The following is a 10,140-nucleotide window of genomic DNA, read 5'->3' as shown; positions in this document are numbered from 1 at the left end:
TCTTTGACATATTTTCCATTTTCTCATACATTTCTTGTCATGTGTTTTTTTTTCTCACCAGTGTCTTTCCTTACATCCTGTAGAGAGAAGTAAAGATGGAAGGGTCTTATAAAATTGAACCAGACAAACGTGAGTGGCTTTCACATGAAGATTTCACACATTCCAAGACATCACATTCAAATGTTGGATTGAAAGATGTTGTATGTAGCGACAGAGGATTCCATTCCATCTTATACTGACACCCTTGAAGATCTAATGGAGACTAAAATATCACCAGAAATCTTATGCCAGTCTTCTGATGTTGGTATTAAACTTGAATCAGAAGAAGATGAAAAAATACCAGAGTCTCATCCACAGACCATGCAAGTCAATGTTAAACTTGAAGATGAAGACATCAAAGCCGAGAGTTCTTTCCTCGTTCATTCACTATTCAGAGATGTCAATGTTAAACTTGAATCTGTAGACATTAAGTTGCGATTCGATGAAGGGGGGGGGGGGGGGGGGGGGGGGGGGAGACGGCACACGTCGTCCCTCATCCCGGGCCTAATGAGCGTTCCTATTTTATTTTTGAAAAGTTGGCAGCTATGCCGTAGGTACCGGGTTTTTTATCACTGACTTGAAATTCATGAATGCAAACTGTAGTCTGACTCCTTTATTTAAGAAGCCTCACGACGACCACAAGAAAGAAGAAAAAGATTATGAAGAAGATGTATATTGTTTTTAAAAGTACATAGGTACAAACTTTAATTTTCAACAAAGATCCAAGTGAGGCCACGATTTAAATCTCAGACTAGATACACTAGTACATTTCTTCTATCATCCACTTCTATTCCTTCTTTTATCTAAGCCTGTCATCTTACTTATCCTGGCATTTAAACGACCCCGTCTGTTACAAGTGCCGTTAGACCTCTAAAAACAAACAAAACAATCACTTAGGTTCTTTCAAAACTTGCAAAACTTGGTATGTTTTTATGAGCTGTTTGGCATGTTTTGTAAAATTAATCTGGCTAGCCCGAAAAAAAAGTTGTGGGGATTTTAAATTTGGATCCTCAATGAGAGATTTGATTATTTCCAGACATGGCCTATAGTAATGGATGATTAGACACCTCTAGCCTTTTCAAGATGAAAAGAACAGAGACCAATGAAAGACACTTGATGCTTACATGATCTATTATAACCTAAAGCACCATCAGACTAGCATAAAAACAAAACAAGCACTCTTTGACATATTTTCCATTTTCTCATACATTTCTTGTCATGTGTTTTTTTTTTCTCACCAGTGTCTTTCCTTACATCCTGTAGAGAGAAGTAAAGATGGAAGGGTCTTATAAAAATTGAACCAGACAAACGTGAGTGGCTTTCACATGAAGATTTCACACATTCCAAGACATCACATTCAAATGTTGGATTGAAAGATGTTGTATGTAGCGACAGAGGATTCCATTCCATCTTATACTGACACCCTTGAAGATCTAATGGAGACTAAAATATCACCAGAAATCTTATGCCAGTCTTCTGATGTTGGTATTAAACTTGAATCAGAAGAAGATGAAAAAATACCAGAGTCTCATCCACAGACCATGCAAGTCAATGTTAAACTTGAAGATGAAGACATCAAAGCCGAGAGTTCTTTCCTCGTTCATTCACAATTCAGAGATGTCAATGTTAAACTTGAATCTGTAGACATTAAGGTAGAAAAGTCTTCCCACAATTATTCACAATTCTCTGATGTAAAGGTTCTACTTCAAGATGACATCAAGGCAGAGAACTCTCCCCACACCTTTTCACAATTTAATGATGTCCATGTTAAACTAGAAGATGAAGGCTCACAGAGCATTAATGTCAGTGATAAAATTAAACTTGAAGACACAATAACACCAGAGCTTACGTCTGTGACATCATCACTGGGGATACACTGTCAGGTTAGAGAATATCCTTTATTTTTTTACATGCGGTCCCTGATAATCATGATGATGATAATGATGATTAAAATGATGATGAGGGTGATGATGATGATGATGATGATGATGATGATGATGATGATGATGATGATGATGAGGGTGATGATGGTAATGATGATGAGGACAATGAGGCTGATGATGATGACAATAATGGTGATGATGACGATGAGAGTGATTATTGCAAAGTAGAAAGTAACATAGATTGAACCCAGGATTCTGCCAATTTCAATGTTTGTTAAAAACTGAACTCTTTGTCATTTCTCTCTGTACTTGTCAGTCTGTGGCCATTTTCATTCCATTAGTCAACGCTCTTCTGCATGGCAGCAGCTTCTAATGGTGCTCACACTATTATGTTCTGACGATCGACCCAATCAGCAAATTCTTCACCTCATTCGTGCAAACCCGCCCAGAAGTTTTGTTACAACACACCGTTCAACTAGGTGCTCTGTGGTTTCGGGTTCTAACCCACATCGGGTACATGTTGGACAGGTGGAAAGTCCCCACTGATGAAGCGACTTTGCCTTGAGGCAGGTCCTCGACCGAAGCCGATTCGCTACCACCCAGTGTATCCTCTTACTGGTGGTGAGGCCTGGCAACTTCTCACCAAGCTTAGAGGAGTGTATGTCCCCGCCCCCTCGAGGGGTTGAATTTGTCCAAACTGACTTCCATTTCGTATATGCATCTCTGTTCGTAGTCAGGGAAGCTGCCTACAAGGGTTGCCGGGACATATTTCAGCTCGAAACGGGGTCGCCGTCCATAATGCGTTTCAGAAGGGTTCCCCCATTCCCTCTCTCTTTGATCTTATTGAGTCAGTTTACCTTAATCGTCTCCCTCCGGACATTTGGGGGCTGGATTGCTGCCATTATCGGGCCCCATTTCTGCTTCAGTTCTGCCTTTGTTGACGCTTCACTTCACAACGTTTCTCCTTCTATCCCACACTGGAGTACTCTGCGTGGAATAGCATAGTGCCAGGGCGGATGTCCTTAGGAGCTCTTGGTTAGGGCTCCTAGTTGATCCTGCCAGTTTCCTCAGAAGACTGTTGTGTTTCTCTATCTTCCGGGTAACTCCTTCGAGATGCATCTGATAGGTAAAGCTGCGGTCCAGCGTCACCCCTAAATATATAAATGTAATAAATCTTCACAGCTGCACGCTCTTTGTTGACAATGTTCTACCTCACCCATCAGATTTCTGTGTTATGACCATTGTAAATCAATATGTTGGGTCAAGACTAATCATATATGGTAAACCTGATACACTCAGAAATATCTGGCAAGGAATGGTGCCAGTCCCTCTTTGTTTACAAAGTTTGTTGTGCACGGTGGCCACAATGTGTTGACACTCAAAGTAGCTGACCTGAAAAAGGTCTAAAAAATCTGTAGTTTCGTGCTATCTTTTAATTTTATTCTGTATTCTCTTCCTTTTTCAGGAACCCTGTAATGTCAACAAAGGAGACCAGAGATGTAGAGCAATTTGTGAGGGGCAAGTCTCTTCCAGTAGTTTGGGGTCAGAGGTCACATTTAAGGTCTTGAAGACTGTACAAGGTATTTTAATCATAAGTTTGATGATGATCACTGAATATTTGTCCATTTTTTAAATGTGGGATCTCTCTAACTGTTTATTGTTACCTTTTCTTTTGGAAGGGAGGGGGGGGGGGGGGGGGGGGTTTGCCAAATTTGCACAGTTTCTTGAACTCCTTCGGACTTACACAGAAGTTTGAGGATACTGTGCCTTGCCCTAACCATTTGATGGAGGGGTGGGGGGGGGGGCGGGGGGGGGGGGGTAGTATTGCGTCTCAACGGTATGATCTTTGCTTTGTACCCGAAAGATAGCTAGTATGAATATTCACTGTTTTATGTGGCCCTAAGCAAGCCACCTTTCCCTAGCTCAATTTTCGGCACTGATCTGTAGCTAACTCCTGGGTTATTCCAGTCTTCTCTTGGAATAGACCGTAAGACAAATCTCCGCTTGAGGACGAATAAAGAGAGCTTTATTTACTTTATTGATATGTTGAGGGAGATTAACATTATACACAACATGTTACAAGGGCTTGATGTGTGTGTGTGTGTGTGTGTGTGTGTGTGTGTGTGTGTTGGGTGGGGGGAGGGCTGCTGTATCATAACATTTATTAACATTCCTAGCCAACCTTTAGCAAATCATGGCAATGAAATTAGAATGAATGGTGAAGTGCTAAGGATAAACAGAGAGGTGTTGGTCATGTGAAACGGCGATAAAGTGTGTGTGTGTGTGTCTGTATATGTATCATAATGTATTCACACACCTGCAGAAAAGATAGATACACACATACGTAACTGTTGATGTCACAATAAATCAATTAGTTCTAGGAAAGAATGGAATGATAACAAAGAATAATAGGGGAAAAATATGAGACATGATTTAAATGAGTTCAAGGAAATTGTGCTGGAGTGCTAGAGAAAATAATGCTCAATGTACATCTTTATATTTTCTATCTATAGTTCCAGTTTTTTTCCTCTCCCAGGCATTCCAATTTATAATTAGACAATGACAATCAGAGCATAATAAGTGATATCATAGTTGTCCATAATTAGTATATTCGGTACAATTTTGGTGATAGTGAAAAAGACATCCAATGCAATGTCAATACAATTGGTCACTTATGACTTTATGTGGTCCTATACATCAGAATTAAAAATAGAAGTGTTGACAATAGACGGTCCAGTCTCACTCCAGTGGTGACATGAAATTCAGGAAATGTTTTCCTTGATGGATGACCTGGCAGGAGAATTCTTTGTACGGCATTCTAAATATGTCACTATTTCTTTGGAATTCTATCCATAAGGCTGCCAAGAACGTTCTAGATTGTCATTAGTATTATTAATATTATTGTTGTTGTTGATATTATTATTCAGACTTGTAAATCCTCCCAGTTTAATCGGAATTCCGACTTACCAGTTTTGGTCAACAATCTATCCACCAACTTTCTTCCAATGTTATGAATATTTAAAAATCAATCTTCTATGTTAGGTATAGTTACAATACACACATATTTAATTCTTTAATTGGGGATATTTTATCACTTCAATATATTTATTGTTTTGTGGAGGTAAGAATACTCTTATCTATTTTACAGATAACAACGATGTTGACAGCTGTGACCAGTCTTTGAATGATGGACTTCATGAAGACATCGAAATTGAAATTGACGTAGATGAAACTACAGACATAGGTGTGGAATGGCAAGAGCCTGGCATTGATTTCAATCATGATACAACTTTGGAACATCTTCCCACTAATCACAATAGACCAGAACAAAGATTTGACTTCGGTGAAATAGATGTGCCTCAAGGTGATACAAAATCTCAAAACACTACAACTTCCCAGTTGCAAAATCACTCAAGACTCCAAACTGGAGAACGATCATATAAATGTGTGACCTATGGAAAGTCATTTCTCTCTAATTCAAATTTACAACAACACATTAAAATTCATACAGGAGAAAAGCCATATAAATGTGAGACTTGTGGAAAGGCATTTATTAAGAATAATCATTTAAAACAGCACATCAGAACACATACAGGAGAAAGGCCATATGCATGTCTGACCTGTGGAAAGGCATTTACTCAGAATTCAGGTTTACAAGGTCACATGAGAACTCATACAGGAGAAAAACCACATAAATGTGTGACTTGTGGAAAGGCATTTACTCAGAATTCAGGTTTACAAGGTCACATGAGAACTCATACAGGAGAAAAACCACATAAATGTGTGACTTGTGGAAAGGCATTTACTCAGAATTCAGGTTTACAAGGACACATTAGAACTCATACAGGAGAAAAACCATATACATGTGTGACTTGTGGAAAAACATTTACTCAGAATCCTCATTTACAAGGTCACTTGAGAACTCATACAGGAGAAAAACCATATAAATGTGTGACTTGTGGAAAAGCATTTACTGAGAATTCACATTTACAAGACCACATCAGAACTCATACAGGAGAAAAACCACATAAATGTGTGACTTGTGGAAAGGCATTTACTAAGAATTCAGTTTTACAACGACACATTAGAACTCATACAGGAGAAAAACCATATACATGTGTGACTTGTGGAAAAACATTTACTCAGAATCCTCATTTACAAGGTCACATGAGAACTCATACAGGAGAAAAACCATATAAATGTGTGACTTGTGGAAAAGCATTTACTGAGAATTCACATTTACAAGACCACATCAGAACTCATACAGGAGAAAAGCCACATAAATGTGTGACTTGTGGAAAGGCATTTCTTAAGAATTCACATTTACAAGACCACATCAGAACTCATACAGGAGAAAAACCATATAAATGTGTGACTTGTGGAAAGGCATATACTCAGAATTCAGTTTTACAAGGTCACATGAGAACTCATACAGGAGCAAAACCATATAAATGTGTGACTTGTGGTAAAGCATTTACTCAGAATTCAGGTTTACAACGACACATCAGAACTCATACAGGAGAAAACCGTATAAATGTGTGACACGTGGAAAGGCATTTACTGAGAAAACCTCTCACCATTATCATTCATCAGGCCCAGACCATCATGACCCATGACCTCCACATAGCCCAAGTTGTCAATGACCACCTTTACATTCATATAACCCTTGATGCTGTTACATTAATAAACAAATCAATATGAACATTTATATTGTGATTTTCCACAGATTTACCATGCTCAATGCCCATCACAATCTTTCAATTTCCCCCCCAAGCAGGCCAAATGGAGCTATATTTTTCATTGCATACAGTACTAGTCAACTGCTAGGCAGAATTTTATATCAACACTCTTAAAATATCGTTCACTGTCTATAAAGTGTAATATGTTCAGTGCTGGAAGGCTGCAATTCACAAAGCTCTCAAATTTTTAGTATTATTTCTATATAGGATGAATTTTATTTCATACTCAGCGGATCTCTTATGACCGTGCTAATTTTGGCAAAATTTCGTGGATTTTAAGCAATTAATTTAGCGATAAATTAAAGTTTTGTAAATTTTTACAAAGATTTTAACAGCTCTATAGGCCAGATTTGTTTACAACTGGTGTTGATTGGAAAACTTTACCATTGTCAATACATGGTTTACAAACCTCGATACAAAGAAGTGGACATGGGTGGCCTTTATAAAAATCAGATAGACTTTATTCTGGTCCAACATCAATTCAGAAATATTATATGCAGGAAATGATGTCAAGCTTGAAGTATCTGAGTTAAAAATTGGCCGTTTTGTGAAAAGAAGACATAGGCCTGGGGTGCAAAGTCACCCCAGGGACTGAAGTAGTGTTTAATACATCATCATCATCGTCACCGAGCTTTGGACCATTCCACGGAACGCCACTATATGTTTTCGATCCAGCCACTGAGGATGAAGTGAAGTCGGTTATTTTAGATAGCCCATCAAAATATTGTGACTTAGTAGACCCCATCCCAACTAGTATTCTTAAGACTTGTGTTGAAGAAATGTTACCAACAATAACTGAACTTATAAATAATTTGTTGGTCTCCGGTAGTGTCCCCGACTCGTTTAAACGTGCCATTGTTAAACCACTATTAAAGAAGTCCGATCTAAATGTAAACGAACTGAAAAATTACAGACCTGTCTCCAACTTTCCATGTCTATCCAAAGTGCTTGAACGCATTGTGTTAAAAAGACTTTTGTATCACATCCATCTAAATAATTTAAGTGAAAATTTCCAATCTGCTTATAAATCACACCATAGCACCGAAACTGCCCTTTTAAAAGTATGCACTGATGTTCTTAATCGTATTGACAAAAATCATGTCTGTTTATTGACTATGTTGGACCTTTCGGCTGCATTTGACACCATTGATCATGAGATACTTATTAAAGATTAGGAATTACTTTTGGAATAAGAGACACTGCGCTTAGTTGGTTTAAATCCTACCTAACATCAAGATGTCAGTCGGTTCTGATGGATGGCGCAGTATCAGAAACATTTCCTCTAAATTACGGCGTTCCGCAGGGGTCTGTCCTTGATCCTGTTATTTTTACTCTTTATACTCAACCTCTTTCAGATATTTTTGTTAAAAATAAATTAATGTATCATTTCTATGCTGATGACACTCAGATCTATGTAAGCGATATCCCTAGTAATATCCCATCATTGATTACCCGTGTTGAAGACTGTATTAGAGATGTTAAATGCTGGATGGAAATTAACAAGTTAAAGCTGAATAATGAAAAGACAGAGGTGATGGTGTGTGGTAGAAAAAGTGTTTTGAAAGATGATTTTCTGAAGTTTACTCTAAATATAAATGGGTGCACAATTAACCTCTCAACGTGTGTGAAAAACCTCTGGGTAATGCTAGATCAACATATGACTATGCAGGAACAGTTTGATTCTCTATGTAGAAGTTTGACAATAGGCTTAAAAAGAATTGCGTCCGTTAGACATTTTCTAACAAGAGAAGTAACATGCAAACTAATAACATCTTTCTTACTATCTAAAATAGATTACTGTAACTCGTTGATCTCGAATGTAAGCAATGATAAAATATCACACCTGCAAAGTATCCAGAATGCGGCTGCTAAATTGATTTTAAGAAAGAAGAGAACATCCTACTCGTTGCCACTTTTGTATGAGCTGCATTGGTTACCAGTTAAAGTGAGAATCGAATTCAAACTAACAGTATTGTGCTATAAGTGCCTTAATGATCAAGCACCATTGTATATGACTGAATTTTTAGTAACTTATAAGCAGACGAGGAGTCTACGCTCTGCACTAGATTCTACAAAATTAATTGTTTCAAATAAATATAAATATACATTTTACGGCAGCAGATCATTCAGTCACGTCAGACCTTCCATCTGGAACTCTCTTCCTAAAAGAATAAGAGAAGCGAAGTCCTTATCAATATTTAAATCAAAGTTAAAACACCATCTCTTTGTTAAAACACATCTTGATTAATGCATCTTTGTAATTTGACCCCAATATGAATGTTAATTTAATGTTATTATATCATTATTTTATATTATTTCCGTATTTGACATAGCATGTGGATGTATTATAACATATCTTGTATTAATGACTTTATGTTTAGTTATTACATTGTTGTATAATGATAATATTATGTTGATGTAGTATGTATAATGTTTCATTTGTATAATAATGTCACTGTATTATTGTTTCGCGCATTGAGCATCACCCATGATGAAAATGCACGTTATAAATGTAATGTATTATTATTATTATTATTATTATTATTATTATTATTATTATTATTATTATTATTATTATTATTATTATTATTATTATTATTATTATTATTATTATTATTATTAAGGGTATATTTCTGATGTTTTCCCTAGATGTAGCATAATTAATCAATGGAGAGTTTTTATGAAAAAGGGGTAGTTTTTGTTACGAAATATGGTTGGTGTGCTTGACAGGTGTGGCAATTTTTTGTTTTCTCATCAATGTCTTTATTGATATTTGTCCAGTAAACAGCCGTTCTAGCTCCTAATTTAGTTTTTTCTGCTCCGAGATGGGGTTCATGAAGAGTTTTGAGAATTTGTGTCTGCATTGATTTTGGAATGATGATGCGCCTACTCTTCATAATTATGCCTTCTTCTAGCCCTATCTCATCTCTGAAATTCCAGTATGGTTTACATAAGATTGGAACATCTTGTAATTTTTCGGGCCAACCTGTAAACACAAGTTCCTTTAATGCATTTAATTCCATGTCATTTGCGGTTTCGCTCTTGATGTTTTGTAGAATATCTGTGCTGAATTGAGACATAACGCTGTGGATCTTAACATTTAATCCGGGTATTTCATCTTTGTTTTCAGGAGTTAGTCTTGATAAGCAGTCAGCAATTTGCATTTGTTTTCCTGGTTTGTACTTTATGGTTAGGTTATATGGCTGTATCCTTAACAGCATTCGTTGGAGTCTTGGTGGTGCAGCTTTTAAGTGTTTGATATGGATTGATTCGAGGGGTTTATGGTCACTTTCCACAGTGAACACTTGTCCATACAAATATGTGTTGAATCGTTCGCACCCGTAGACCACTGCTAGTAACTCCCTTTCTATGTTCGCGTTTCTTGTTTCTTGGTCCGTTAGTGCTTTACTGGCAAATGCCACGGGCTGTCCGTTTTGGAGTATTGTTGCGCCCAATCCCTTCGTTGATGCATCTACTTG

The 10,140-nt window shown here is 37.2% G+C and overlaps 1 pseudogene across 1 annotated transcript; it reads left to right on the top strand.

Annotated features, from left to right (window-relative positions):
- The first annotated feature begins 557 nt into the window (after positions 1-557).
- Positions 558-9,136, top strand: LOC144958259 (uncharacterized; annotated as a pseudogene). Its single transcript, XR_013642388.1, has 3 exons — positions 558-1,922; positions 3,388-3,502; positions 5,071-9,136. The product of XR_013642388.1 is annotated as an uncharacterized LOC144958259 (transcript).
- Positions 9,137-10,140: the final 1,004 nt, after the last annotated feature.

The sequence above is a fragment of the Berghia stephanieae genome, chromosome 12 (assembly GCF_034508935.2).
Source record: "Berghia stephanieae isolate SIO BIC M18660-M18661 chromosome 12, UCSD_Bste_1.3, whole genome shotgun sequence".
Classification (NCBI taxonomy): domain Eukaryota; kingdom Metazoa; phylum Mollusca; class Gastropoda; order Nudibranchia; family Aeolidiidae; genus Berghia; species Berghia stephanieae.
Note: the sequence above shows the minus strand (reverse complement) of the source record. Positions and strands in the feature narration are given on the sequence as shown.